This window comes from Chrysochloris asiatica, unplaced genomic scaffold (assembly GCF_000296735.1).
Source record: "Chrysochloris asiatica unplaced genomic scaffold, ChrAsi1.0 scaffold00086, whole genome shotgun sequence".
In the NCBI taxonomy this organism is placed as follows: Eukaryota; Metazoa; Chordata; class Mammalia; order Afrosoricida; family Chrysochloridae; genus Chrysochloris; species Chrysochloris asiatica.
The window spans coordinates 4,437,191-4,452,804 of record NW_006408604.1 but is presented as its reverse complement, the minus strand read 5'-3'; the positions used below and the strand labels follow the sequence as shown (position 1 = coordinate 4,452,804).

Here is a 15,614-nt window from a genome sequence, read left to right as displayed (position 1 = left end):
GACCATCGACCATTTTTTTTTGGTACAGTGTTTCTGCCTATTCCTTACATTTGCTTTTGATGCTTTCTGCTTCAGTCAATATTTTCCCCATAGAATCCTTGGATATTGCAAGTTGAGGCTTGGATTTTTTCCTCAGTTCTTAAGCTTGAGAAATGCTGAACGTGCTTTTCCCTTTTGGTGTTCTAACTCCAGGTCTTTGCATAGTCATTATAATATTTACCTTTGTCTTCTCAAGATGCCCTTTGAAATTTTCTGTTCAGCTCTTTCACACCTTAGTTCTTCCATTCAGCAAGCAAGGCTGTATTATCTGCATATCTCAAGTTGTTAATGAGTCTTGTTTCAATTCTGCCTCTACTAAAACTTCTGAATTTTGCCCTTAGGTAAATGCTGACCTTTTATCTCTAATGATAGATCATTCCATGGTGCACATACCACACTAGAATTGTTATTCTTTCCTCACAGGGAGGAAGTGGAATAAGTGATGTTACATTAAGAGGATAGCAAACATTGAAATGAAATATATATGGCTTGTTGGAGGTAATAATGATGATATGCTCCGCAATCATTCACTCATTTCACAATAAAAAGTTTTAAAAAGAAAAGTGTTTTGTTGTTTTTTTTTTTTTAAAGTTTGTCAGCAGCCATCTAATGTACAACTTTTTCTCTTTCCCTATTGACAGCACATCAGAGTGAAGAAAGTCAAAGATATAAAGAAACATTCATTTGAATGGAAAAAGGACCAAGTGAACCCTCCATTCATTACTTTGAGAACAGACGATCTAGAAGTTATCCAGCTTCCACAATAAAAGGTTATGGGTAGGATTGGCAAAAAATGTGAAACTAAACTCAAAACAATAAAAACACCAGGCTTACTGGCTCGATAAAAGCTGGTAGAACTCCTGAGACTGTAGCCCTCAGATAGTCTTTGAACCTGAACTTAAACACATAGCTTAACTTTTTGCCAAAATATAGACAGGCCTATAAAGTGAACAATAGGTGTGTAAATAAAAAGTATTGCTATTAGGTTTTCAGTTCATATACACCTAAATGGTGATTAAGTGCCAGTTCTAATTCATAGCAACCCTGGTTAGGGTTTCCAAGTTGTAGCTGGTGAATTTGAACCACTGACCTTAGGTTCAAACTGACCTTGTGGTCCAGTGCATCATCCTTCAGCTCCACAACAGGACTTCAGTAAATGCATGCCCAGTTTATTCCAAACAAACATGTTTAATATGTCTCTATGATTACTAGATGACTACAGACAAGTTCTCTCAGTGTTACACTTGTCTTAGTCTTATTGTTGCTATTGTTGAGTGACATCAAGTTGGTTTCAACTCATAGCAACTCTGTATAGGGTTTCCAAGAAGCAGTTAGTGGGTTTGAACTGCCACCTACTTGTTGCTGTTGTTAAGTGCCATCGAGTAGATTCTGACTAATAACAACCTTGTATAGGATTACCAAGCAGCAGCTGGTGCTCTTGAACCTCTGACTTTGTAGTTCAAATGACTTTGCCATCGGGTGCATTAACCCACAGTTCCATGCCAAGACTCCCTTATCCTGCTGGGGGGAAGGGGGGTCATTAAAAAAAAAAAATTCCAATCCAAACTGTGGCTTCTGAGGGGATCTGCAGTGCCAGTTACATTTAAGGCAGAGAGGGCTGCTCAGAGATTACGGTGATCATTTTGGAGGTATAATTTTGATAGATTTTCTCAAAGAACACAGGATGATATGGAGGCTTGTTGTGAAGAAGTATTAACAAAACTGAAAACTTCATTGCCAAGAAAAAGGTCAGGAAAGTTGTGCCTAGGAACGAGGGAAACAAAGATTGTCCTCTGAGAATTTCCTTTGGAAACGTACTCCATCCATTCTATAGCCCGGATCTTGCCCCTTCAGATTTCTGTATGTTCTCAAATTTCAAAGAACATTTGAAAGGAATAAGATTTGAGTCCTTTAAAGGTGCCTAAACTGCTGTTTATGTGATATAAATTTAATAACACAGTATTCTTTGGGGAAGGGTTAGAGAAATGCAAACACTACCAATTGATGTGTATAGTCATAAATGGAGGCTGTATCAAAAAACAATAACTTCGTATTTTAATATGTTTTTAAAGAAGCTTTCTATTGCTTTGTAGCAATACATTTTTTGTACCCTTGCTTAATACCAAGGAAATATGCATTCCTTAAAATAAACAACCTACAAGATCAGAAGGGAAGCATTTGACCAGAGATAAAATTCAGAATGTAGGAAAGGATAGAAAAGAAGTACAAATAGAAATGGTAAACACAGAGGAAGGCAAAAGAGTCCTGTTACATTCTGGATGTTGTAATCAATATCACAAAACAGACTGTGAATGAACTGTCGAGAGTGAAAAGCCTATCTGTTCTGTAAGCTTTCAGCCAAATCACAATAAAAAGTTGTAAAATAAAATATTTACTTCACAAAATGTAAAAAGAAAGAAAAATAACTTTAAGATATACAGATTGCAAAGGCAGGTGATAGATATACCCAAATTTTTTTAGTTGATATGCCAAATGATTTCTTTGGAAAACAATGACTTAGTGTAAGAATTACAAGTTGATGGTGTTTTAAGACTAACAAAATAATGATAATTTTTAATGATGTTAAAAGAAACCCTGAATATGAAAAAAATTAAACGAGTCTTCAGTTTAAATAATGTAGATCGAAGAATATTATAAATATAACTACACTTATACACATACTATACAAAATCATATTGTTTTTAATTAGCAGCATATCTTGAATATTTTTCTGTATTTCAGCATATAAAATCATCTCATTCTTTCCTAATTTGGGATATTAGGTGCAGAAATTTAAGTTAATCAAATGCCTTAGTTCATGACATGATAATCAATTTTTGCATGGTTCTTCTATTTTAAAATCATTTCCCTTTTATATACAATTGTCCTTAAATCATTGCCAAATAGTACTTATCTAATAGATTTTAAATATACACATACTCTAGGATTTAGATATAGGCATGTGGAATAAAATACTTTATGCAATTTATTTACACAGATTAAATTCATTATAAATTATTATGCTTCTTTTCTTTATTCAATCAATACTGAATTTTAAAGAACAACCCTTGTAGTTTCTAAATGTTTTGCAGTGTTTTATTTTTTTTCTCTAAAAATTAAAGCATGCTAAAACCTTTGCACTGTCTTACTATTCACTTAACTCTGCTGAAATAAAATTTTACCTTAAAAAAATTATGAGATTATCTGGGGACACCGGAAGAAGCTCGTTCTCTTTCCTGCTCAGCGCCGCCATGGCTCGTGGTCCCAAGAAACATCTTAAGCGTGTGGCTGCCTCCAAGCATTGGATGCTGGACAAACTGACTGGTGTCTTTGCTCCACGCCCATCCACTGGCCCCCACAAACTGAGAGAATGCCTCCCACTGATCATTTTCTTAAGGAACAGCCTTAAGTATGCCCTGACAGGAGATGAAGTTAAAAAGATCTGTATGCAGCGGTTCATTAAGATTGATGGCAAAGTCCGAACTGATATAACATATCCTGCTGGTTTTATGGATGTTATCAGCATTGACAAAACTGGAGAACATTTCCGTCTGGTCTATGACACCAGGGGTCGATTTGCTGTTCATCGTATTACACCTGACGAGAAGTACAAGTTGTGCAAAGTAAGAAATATCTTTGTGGGCACGAAAGGAATCCCCCATCTGGTGACCCATGATGCTCGTACCATACGCTACCCTGATCCCCTCATCAAGGTGAATGATACCATTCAGATTGATTTGGAGACTGGAAAGATTATTGATTTCATCAAGTTTGATGCTGGTAACCTGTGTATGGTGACTGGAGGTGCCAACTTGGGAAGAATTGGTGTGATCACTAACAGAGAGAGACATCCTGGCTCTTTTGATGTGGTTCATGTGAAAGATGCCAATGGCAACAGCCTTGCCACCCGACTTTCCAACATTTTGTTATTGGCAAGGGCAATAAACCATGGATTTCTCTTCCCCAAGGAAAAGGTATCCGCCTTACCATTGCTGAAGAGAGAGATAAGAGACTGGCTCCCAAGCAGAGCAGTGGGTGAAATGTTCTCTAGGAGATGTGAATGAACAAATCTTTGCATAGTTAAAGATATTAAACACACACACACACACACAAATTATGATTGAAGAACTAAAGTCAGGTTTCAGCAATTTAGTAGCATTACCTCAATGTTATTTAACTAGTTAACTATTGATTGGCCTAAAAATTATTAACCTTAATATTAGGTTTTAATTTATTTGATCCAAACACTCACATATTTTACTTGACCAGATAATACAGAAACTAATGGTCTGAATATATCAGTTTCTACATGAGTTTCCAATAAAAGTAATATTTCTTAATTAATTCATTTGAAATCTGCTTTGACTTGGAAGGTACTGATCCAAGAAGAGAAATATTTCTAAGTGTACCATTCATATACCATTATTTTGTCCTTTGAAGTCAGTTATCTTAGAAAACTACAGGGCTTAGTACAAATTTGATTGTTCAAGGAAATATTAAATATACATAATTTAAAATGGGGCTTTAAAACAGTTAAGGAGATAACATATAAAACACCGGAGGCAGCAGACATTGATTTTATCCCACAATTAGTTGTTTTCTTTAATTTTTTCCATATATATTATGTATTATTTATTTGACAATTTAGCGAGAGGACTCCCTTCATTTTATAGTATAACTTAAATATGATTTTTATTAACATTACTGTTCAGTATAAGCACATTATTAACTGAAGCTTAAAATACCATCTCTATTTTTTTTTTTTTTTAATAAGTCACTGGCTCTAGAGTCTAGACTATATATCCCAAACCTTTAAGGTACAAATTTTTTTCTAGTCCCTTATCAAATGTCTAAGCAGCAAAAACAACCTCATGTCTCTGTATGTTAACTTCCCCATTACAAAATTGAAGAGATAATGATATTCTCTTCACAGGATTGCAAATTAGTTCAAACAATATACAAAGTATATCCATATGTGTGTGTAACTATATATGTGTGTGTGTTTAAAATTTTATAACTACATATGTATAAAGCATTAGAAAGAAAATAGAAGTACTATTCATCTATTTTGGAAGCTGTTGAACTGCTTTGAGCAAAAATTTTAAAAAACTCTAATCAGCTAATGAAAACTAACCAAAATACATCACTTAAAATGTTAATAAGGAAAAAGAAATCAGAAATTATGTTGAAAGCAACTAGGGGAAAAAGAATATATTAACTCTATATTGGCAACAATACTATAGTTGAATTATCAGAAACAAAACAAACACACAAAACACTGAAAATCAAAGGCCAATACAATTATATTTGAAAAGTGATGGGAAAAATGAGAAATTTCCAACCAATAATTCAATACCCAGTTAAAATATTATTTATAAAGAAGACAAAATGAAAGTATTTTCATATAAGCAAAGTAGTGTTTAGAACCCTTGTTTTCTAATCTGGCTAGATTTTACTGTTGTTAAGTGCTGTCGAGTCAATTCTGACTTATTGTAACCCTGTATAGGGATTCTGAGGAGTGACTGGTGATCTTGACCTGCCAACCTTGTGATTAGCAGTCAAGTGCTTATCCTACAGTGCCACACCAAGACTCCCAGAGTTAACTAGAAATTAACAAATAAAGAGTAAAATCAGGGTACATGTTTGTGCTGGTCAAAAGTTATAAAAATTTAATTAATTGGAAAGTTAAAATAACAAATGCTCTGATTTTCATTCCTGCAGTGGGATCCTGCTGTAGAGCATATGCCATGGTTGAATTTCCATTCTTTAAGCTGCTACTTTATACAGAATTAAAAATATTCCTTCTTTAGTCAATCAATTTCCTCTATTCATACATTCCACATTCCAATGATTAATGGATGTTGTTTCATCTCATTAATGCAGCTATTTCTTCTCATTTTGAGTTGTGCTATATCAGCAAATGAAGGTCCCGAAAACTTACCTCCATCCATGTCACAAAGGTCAATTCAATTTTGAGGAGGCAGTTCTTCCCTTCTCATATTTTGAGTGACTTCCAACCTGTGGACCTCATTTTCCAGCATCATATCTGACAATGTTACACTGCTGTTTATAATGGTTTTCAGTTCCTAACCATTAATAAGAGGTTTGCATTTAATTTTTCCTAGTCTGTCTTAGTCAGAAAGCTTAGTTTAAACCTGTCCACATAGCTTCCAGAATCACAGTGACACAAAAGCCAACAGAATATTGCAAGCTGACAGATATGTAGAAATTTGAAGTTGTCAAAAATTAAATGAAATACATAAAGATTGATATCCTAGATATTAATGCGCTGAAATGGATTTGAATTGGCCATTTCAAATCAATCATGTGGTTTGGTTTAGTATGCCAGAAACCACAACATGAAAAAGAATGGCATCAAATTTCAAGATCTATCTAGAAGCAAAATACTGTCTGTGATAGGATAATATCCTTACACCTACAAGGAAAATCAGTTAATTATTAAAATTTTCACACAAAATGCTAAAGCTAGTGATGATGATATTGAAGGATTCAATCAATGTCTTCAGGCTGAAATAGATCAAGCATGTAATCAAGATGCATTGATATCTACTGGTGATTGAAATGTGAAACTTGGAAGCAAGGAAGAAGGATCCATAATGCCCTTAATGATAGAAATGATGCTGGACATTACATTAAATAATTTCACAAGACAAATGAATTATTCAATGAAAATATCTTTCTTTCAACAGCATGAAAGGTGCCTATACACCTGGACCTCACCAGATAGAATACACAGGGATCAAATTGACAACATTTGCTGGAAAAAATTATGAAGAAGCTCAATATCATCAGTTAAAACAAGGCTAAGTAACAGACAATTAATTGCTCTTATGTAAGTTCAGGCTGAAGGTGAAGAAAATAAAACAACTCAATAAGAGCAAAAATATGTTGAGTATATTCCCCCTGAATTTAGAGACCATCTCACAATCAGATTTGATGTATTAGAAATGACTGCACACCAGAAAAATGTCATTCATGAAGAAAGCAGAAGGTCATTTAAAAGACAGGAAAAAAAGAAAAGACAAAAGTGAATGATCAGAACAGACTCTCAAACTTGCTCTGAAAGAAATACTGAAGAAAAATAGCTGAACAGAAAACTTCAAAGGGCAGCTTGAGAAGACAAAATCAAATATTATAATGAAATGACAAAAACCTGAATTTAGAAAGCCAAAACAGAAAAACATGTTAATTGTTTCTCAAGGTGAAAGAGCAGAAGAAAAATTCAAAACTTTGGTTGCAATACTGAAGGATACCATGGGCAAAATGTTGAATGATACGGGAAGCATCAAGAGACGAGAGATGGAATACATAAAGTCACTGTAAAAAAATAATTTGTCAATATTTAGCCATTTCAAGAGGCAACATACAATCAAGAACCAATGGTAGTGCAAGAAGAATATCCAAGCTTCACTGAAGTCTTTGGCAAAAACAAGGCTCCAGGAGTAGATGAAATACCAGTTGAAACAATTCATCAAACAGTGCAAAGAATGTGCATCCCAGAACAAAACGTGTGCTTATGAGGAAACTGCACAAAGATTAAGAAGCAGTTGTTCTAACAGAACAAGGGGATAATGAATGGTTTAAAATCAGGAAAGGTGTGCACCAGGATTATATCCTTTCACCATATTTATTCAATCTGTATGCTAAACAAATTAGCTGAGACACTGGATTTTATGGAAGAACATGGCATCAGGCTTGAGGTCATCAGCAACCTGTGATATGCAGATGATACAACCTTGCTTTCTGAAAGCATAGAACACTTAAGATACTGATGAAGATCAAACATTATAGCCTTCAGTATAGATTGCACATCAATGTAAAGAAAACCTAAATCCTCACAACTTTACCAATGTAAATGGATCATCATGATAAATGGAGAAAAGATTGAAGTCAGACATTTCCATTTGCTTGGATCACAATCAATTATCATGAAATCAGTAGTCAAGAAATCAAATGAGGTATTGCATTAGTCAAACTTAATGCAAAAGACCTCTTTAACGTGTTCAAGAGCAAAGATGTCAGTTTGAGGACTAAGGTATTTTCAATAGACTCATATGCATGTGGGAGTTGGACAATGAATAAGGAATACCTGAGAAGGATTGATGTACAAGAATTATGGTACTGGCTAGGAATATTGAAAGTGCTGTAGTCTGCCAGAAGAACAAACAAATCTGTGATGGAAGAATTGCAGCCAGAATGCTCCTTGGAAGTAAGAATGGCAAGACTTTCATCTCTTCTACTTTAGAAATGTTGTTAGAGAGGACGAGTCTCTGGAGAAGTATATCATGCATAGAAAAATGGAGGGTTAACAAAAGAGGAAGACTTCCAACAAGGTGGATTGACACCATGGCAGCAACAATGGTCTCAAACATAACAATTGTAAGGATGGCCCACAACTATGCCGCGTTTCTTTCTGTTATGCATAGGGTCTCTATAAGTTGAATCCAATTCAAGAACACCTAACTATAACACCCAGCCTCGATCTGCTTGTTTCATCCTAGAAACTAACAAAAGTTCATACTGGACTAATAAATGGATTCTTGGCTTCTTCTCCAGTTCTCCAATTTAAATTTCTTTCTTTCTTTTTTTGCATTATATATATATATATATATCTCACATTTATAATTTCAAAACTTTTCAGGTGTACCATTTAATGATATCAACTACATTAAACATGTTGTGCATTCACCACCCATAATTTTAACCAAATTTCTAACACAATAAACAAACATTCACTGTTCCTCAGTAATGCACACCCTCTTCCCCTACAACAAACTTAGGTCTCTATATAATCTTGCCTATTCTTTTCATTCCATATAAGTGAGATCATACAATATCTGTCCTTTTGTAATTGATTGATTGTTGTCACTAAGCATATGGTTTTTCAAGGTTCAGCAAGGTTGTAGCATAGATAAGACTTTCATTTGTCTTTATGGCTGAGTACTATTCCATTTAATGGAGGTACCCACCACTCATCTGTCAGTTTATTGTACTGTGGTGGCTTGTGAGGTGCTGTGATCCTGAAAGCTATGCCACCAGTATTTTAAATACCAGCAGGGTCACCCATGGTGGACAGGTTTCAGATGAGCTTCCAGAGGAAGACAGAAAAGGAAGGAGTGACAAGCTACTTCTGAATATTTAGTCACTGAAAACCTTATGAATAGCAAAGAAACACTGTCAGATATAGTTCTGGAAAATGTGCCCTTCAGGTTGGAAGGCACTCTAAATGCAACTGGGGAAAAGCTGCCTCCTCAAAGAAGAGCTGACCATGATGACAGGAATGGAGTAAAGCCCGTGGGAGAAAAGCCTGCAGGACCTTCATTTGCTGACGGGGCACAACTCAAAATGAAGAGAAACAGCTGTAAACATCCACTGAAAATCGGAACATGGAATGTACGAAGTATGAATCTGGGAAAATTGGAATTTGTCAAAAATGAAATGGAATGCATAATCAGTATCTTAGGCATTAGTGAGCTGTAATGGACTGGTATTGGCCATTTTGAATCTGACAACCACATGGGTTACTATGCCAGGAAACGACAAATTGAAGAGGAATGGTGTTGCATTCATTGTCAAAAAGAACATATCCAGATCAGTCCTGAGGTACAATGCTGTCTGTGATAGGATAATATCCATAAGGCTCCAGGGAAACCCAATTAATACCACTATTATTCAAATATATGCACCAATCATGAAAGCAAGTGAGGATGAAATAGAAAAATTCTACCAACTTTTTCAATCTGAAATTATTCAAACTTGCAATCAAGATGTATTGATCATTACTGGTGATTGGAATGCAAAGGTTGGGAGCAAAGAGGAAGGATCAGTAGTTAGAAAATATGGCCTTAGTGAGAGAAATGATGCTGGAGAATGCATGATAGAATTCTGCAAAATCAATGATTTGTTCATTTCAAATACCTTCTTTAGACAGCCTAAGAGTCAACTATACACATGGACTTGACCAAATGGAATACATAGAAATCAAATTGACTACATCTGTGGAAAGAAAGATGGAAAAGCTCCATATCATCAGTCAAGGCCAAGGGCAGACTGTAGAACAGACAATCAATTAATCATTTGCAAATTCAAACTGAAGCTAAAGAAAATGAAAACAAGTCCACGAGAGCCAAAATATGACCTTGAATATATCCCACCTGAATTTAGAGAACATCTGAAGAATAGATTTGATATATTAAACACTAAAGACCAAAGACCAGAAGAGTTGTGGGATGACATCAAGAACATCATACATGAAGAAAGCAAAAAGTCATTGAGAAGACAAGAAAGAAGGAAAAGGTCAAAACGGATGTCAGAAGAAACACTAAAACTTGATCTCCAGCGTAGAGATGCTAAAGCAAATAGAAGAAATGAGGAGGTACAAGAGCTGAACAGAAAATTTCGAAGATCAGCTTGAGAAGATAAAGCCAAATATTACAACAAAATGTGCAAAGATATGGAATCAGAAAACCAAAAAGGAAGAACATGCTCAGCATTTTCAAGCTGAGGGAACTGAAGAAAAAATTCAAGCCTTAACTTTCCTTATTGAAAGATACTCAGGGCAAATTATTGAATGATGCAGAAAGCATCAAGAGAAGATAGAAGGAATACAGAGTCACTGTACCAAAAGGAAATGGTTCATGTTCAACTGTTTCAAGAGGTAGCATATGATCAAGAGCCAATGATACTGAAGTAGGAAGTCCAAGGTGCATTGAAGGAATTGGCAAAGAACAAGGCACCAGGAATTGATGGAATAAAAATTGAAATCTTTCAAGAAAGTGAGGTGGCACAGGAGGCACTCATCTCTGCCAAGAAATTTGGAAGACAACTATCTGGCCGACTAATTGGAAAAGATCCGAATTTGTGCCCATTCCAAAGAGAATTCAGAAATCATCAGACAATCTCTTTGGTATCCCATGGAAGTAAAGTTTTACTAAAGGTAATACAGAAACGGCTGCAAGCATACATTGACAGAGAACTTCCAGAGGTTCAATCCAGATTCAGAAGAGGCCATGGAACAAGGGATATCATTGTTGATATCAGGTGGATCTTGGCTGAAAGCAGAGAATATCAGAAAGATATTCACCTGTGCTTTATTGACTACACAAAGGATTTTGATTGTGTGGATCATGACAAGCTATGAACAACATTGGGAAGTATGAGTATTCCAGAACACTTAATTGTGCTCATGAGGAATCTGTACCTGGACCAAGAGACAGTTGTTTGAACAGAACACGGAACATTTAATGGTTTAAAATTAAGAAAGGTGTGCAACAAGGTTGTATTCTTTTACCATACTTATTCAACCTGTGTGCTGAGCAAATAATACAAGAAGCTGGCTTCTATGAAGAAAAACGTGGCATCAGGATTGGAGGAAGACTCATTACCAACCTGCGATATTCATATGTTACAACCTTGCTTGCTGAAAGTGAAAAGGACTTAAAACATTTACTGATGAAGATCAAAGAGCACAGCCTTCAGTATGGATTACATTTCAATGTCAAGAAAACAAAAATCCTCACCAATTGACCAATAAACAACATTATTATCAAGGGAGAAAAGATTGAAGTTGTCAAGGACTTCATTCTTCTAGGATCAACTATCAACACTCACTAAAGCAGCAGTCAAGAAATCAAATCATGTATTGCATTAGGCAAATCATATGCACAAGACCTTTTTAAAATGTTGAAGAGCAAAGATGTCAGCTTGAGGACTAAGGTGCACCTGACCCAAGCTATGGTGGTTTCAATAACCTCATTTGCATGCAAAAGCTGGACAGTGAATACCAAAATAAGTGAATAAGGAAGACAGTAGAAGAACTGATGTTTTTGAGTTATGGTGTTGGAGGAAAATATTGAAGGTGCCATGGGCGGCTGACAAAAGAACCAATAGATCCGTTTTGGAAGAAGTGCAGCCAGCATGCTCCTTGGAGGCCAAGGTGGCCAAACTTCATCTCTCATACTTTAGGACATATTGTCAGGAGGGACTAGTTGCTGGAGAAGGATATCATGTTTGGTAAGGTGGAGGGTCAGAGAAAAAGAAGAAGACCCCAATGAGATGGATTGGCCAAGTGGCAGCATCAATGGACTCAACCATGGCAACAATAATGAGATTGGCCCAGGATGTGGCAGTGTTTCGTTCTGCTGTGCATAAGGTCGCTATGAGTCGGTGCTGACTCAATGACACATAACAACAATAACAACTACATATACAGAGTCACTATGAGTCGGAACCAACTCCATGGCACAACAAAAACATGGACGTTTTATGTTTAACTATTTGAGAAACAGCTAAATTGTTTTCCATGGAAACTGCACCATTTTTGCTTTTCCATCAGCAGTATGAGTTCCAATTTCTTTATATACTTACCAATATTTGCTATTTACATATTTATACCTTAAGATTTCTTTATAACACCTCCTCATCCCAATGTACTCCTTTGCTAACCAGTTTTAAACAGGTCAGAGCAATAAAACAGAGAAATGATAAGGACAAAGAAAAGACCTTTTGATGGGTGCCCCTATAAGTTGAATCTGTGTTTTCTTAGTAGAAGTGATTTTCAGGAGAAACTATCTCAGGATTTCCTGAAAATCACTTCTACATGACTACCATGCCCTTTTCATAATTTCCTAAAGTTTATCTTCCAGTTTCTTTTTGTGAGGTCCTTTCCACCTATTATGTTGCTCTTTTAAATAGAACTCCCTTCTATGGATCCATAAATACCTTGTCTAAGGAAAAGCATGAAACTTTCATCACTACAATTTCAGAGACTGTAGTCCTATTGTACTGTAGTGGTTGTCTCCTGGCCCACAGAAAAAGAGTTAATATCTTGTTTCTAGATTTCTCATGCAGGAGACAGATTGTAATTCTAGTCTTCTATGTCCCTGAAATTTATATAGGATATATCCTAAAAGTTCAACCTCCCATTAGCCTGGAAGAATGTTGCTCATAGCCCATTTTTCTTTAAAATAAACTTCCTTATAAAATTACTCTCTTTTCTCTTTTAATTTCTCTTTGCTCTGACCCCTTCAAGAGTTCTGAAATGTCCTGTGAAAAACTGGCATATATACCATCAATGGCACCTAACAACAACAACAATATATATTTCCCCCACTCATATTAGAATTCAGCTCTTTTTCAAATTTGTGCTTATCAGTTTTGACATCCTATTTCCTTTGCTTCTTTCCCAATATATATTTTGCATGATTGGATAACCCATTATTCTAATTGTGTTGCAAAGATTTCTAAACATTAATATGCATATGAAATCTAGATATTTCGTATTTTTACATTCTGGTGGCTTACAATATGATCCAATGCAATTGAATGAAAGTATAGGACAATTTTCATTTTAAAATTTGAAATTGCAATCTTTAATTTCACTTACATCCAAAATATAGATCACCCATTCTTAAGAATAAGAGTCAAGGGAGAGACAAAGAACCAAGTTGGAAGTCTTTCAATTTCTGATTTTGAATTATTACATGGCTACAGTGGTCAAAACAGCCTGATACAGATATAATGAAAGATACATAGATCAATGGAATAGAATTGAGAATTCAGAGAGTAACCTATCCACATACAGCCAACTGATCTTTGACAAAGGGCCAAAGCACATTGAATGGGGAGGAGATAGTTTCATCAACAGATGGGTGCTGGCAAAACTGGAAATCAAAATGCAAAAGATTGGAACAAGACATTTATCTTACACCATATACAAAAACCAACTCAACATGGATTAAAGGTCTGCATGTGGATGCCAGAATTATAAAGGTCATCAGTGAAAAAGTAGGGACAAATTTAAAGTCTCTAATACAGGACACAGCAGCTCTGGTAGCATAGTGACTACTAGTTGGGCTGCAAACCTCAAGGTCAGCAGTTTGAAACTACCAGCTGTTCCATGGGAGAAAGATGAGGCTTTCTGCTTCTGTAAAGACTTACAGCCTTGGAAATCCTATGCATGGTCACTATGAGTCGGATCCAACTCCACTGTACACCACCACCAATACAGGGCATACACATAGACTACCAAAATTGTGAGAATTGCACAAACAAAAGAAGACAAAATAGATGATTGGGACATATTAAAAATTAGAAACTTGTGTGCATCAAAAGATTTCAACAAAAGAGTAAAAAGGGAGCCCATAGAATGGGAAAAAAGTCTTTTGCAATGACATATCAGACAAGGGAGTACTTTCTGAAATATATAGGAAACTGTCGCTATGGGTTGGAATTGACTCGACAGCACTTGACAACAACAACAAACTACACTTATACAAGAAAAACACAAATAACCCAATTTAAAAATGGGCACAGAACATGAGCATACATTTCACCAAGGAAGAGATTCGGGCAGCCAAAAAAACATATGAAGAAATATACATTATCATTAGCCTTTGTTGCTGTTGTTGTTAAGTACCATTGAGTTGGTTCCGACCAATAGTAATCCTGTATAGGGTTTCCGAGGTGCTTCTGGTGAGCTTGAACCACCGACCTTGCAGTTCAAGTGGCTTTGCAGTCTGGTGCATTAATCCACAGCACCACACCAGGACTCCTGTTAGCCATTTGTTGTTGATGTTAAGTGCCAACGAGTAAATTCCAACCCATAGCAACCCTGTCTTTATAGGGTTTTCAAGGAGCAGCTTGTGAGCTTGAACCACCAACCTTGCAGTTCAAATGCCTTTGCAGTCTGATGTATTAGATGACAGCACCACACCAGGACTCCCCATTAGCAATTAGAAAGATGCAAATCAAAACAACAATGAGATATCATCTCATACCAGCAATAACAGCAAAGTTCAAAAATCCAGAGGACAATAAATGCTGGAGAGGATGTGGAGAGACTGGGACCCTACTACATTGCTGGGGAGAATGCAAAATGCTTGAACCATTCTGGAAAACAGTAGGGGCTTCCTCAGAAATCTGGAAATTAGAAATACCTTATGATCCCACAATTCCTCTATTTGGTATACATCCGCAAGAAATACAAGCCAGAACATGAGTAGATATATGAACACCAAAGTTTATTGCAGCACTATTCACACTAGCAAAAAGATGAAGGCAGTCTAAGTGCCCATCAATGGAAGAATGAATAAACAAACTTTGGTACATACACACAATGGAATACTATGCTACCTTGAAGAATAACAAGGAAATGCAAGCCACTGCATAATATGTATGTGCGTTGAAGACATTATGCTGAGTGAAATTAGTCATTCACAAAAGGATTGCATAAGACCCTTATTGTCAAAGCTTAAGAAGAGATACCCATATTAAAAGGTTGGTTACCTGGGGTGGGAGGGAGGTAGATCACAGGGTAGGGTATAGACACATAATTTGGGTGTTGGGAGGGCAATGCACAAGAAGGGGGAGAAAGTGGAAGAACAAGGAAGATAGGGGAATACTTTGTAGGTTTGCATGGGCTAAATGGTATAGAAGTAAATAGTGATGTATGCTCAACCTTGGAACAACAGGGTTCTGATACAGGGATCAAGGCATAATCTGAATGGATAAAAGAGGGGAAATCATGTTAAGATACCTTATGGATACTGGTTTTT

At 36.0% G+C, this 15,614-nt stretch overlaps 1 pseudogene; it reads left to right on the top strand.

Moving 5' to 3' along the window:
- The first annotated feature begins 3,290 nt into the window (after positions 1-3,290).
- On the top strand, positions 3,291-4,078 carry LOC102827032 (annotated as a pseudogene).
- The last annotated feature ends 11,536 nt before the right edge of the window (positions 4,079-15,614 follow it).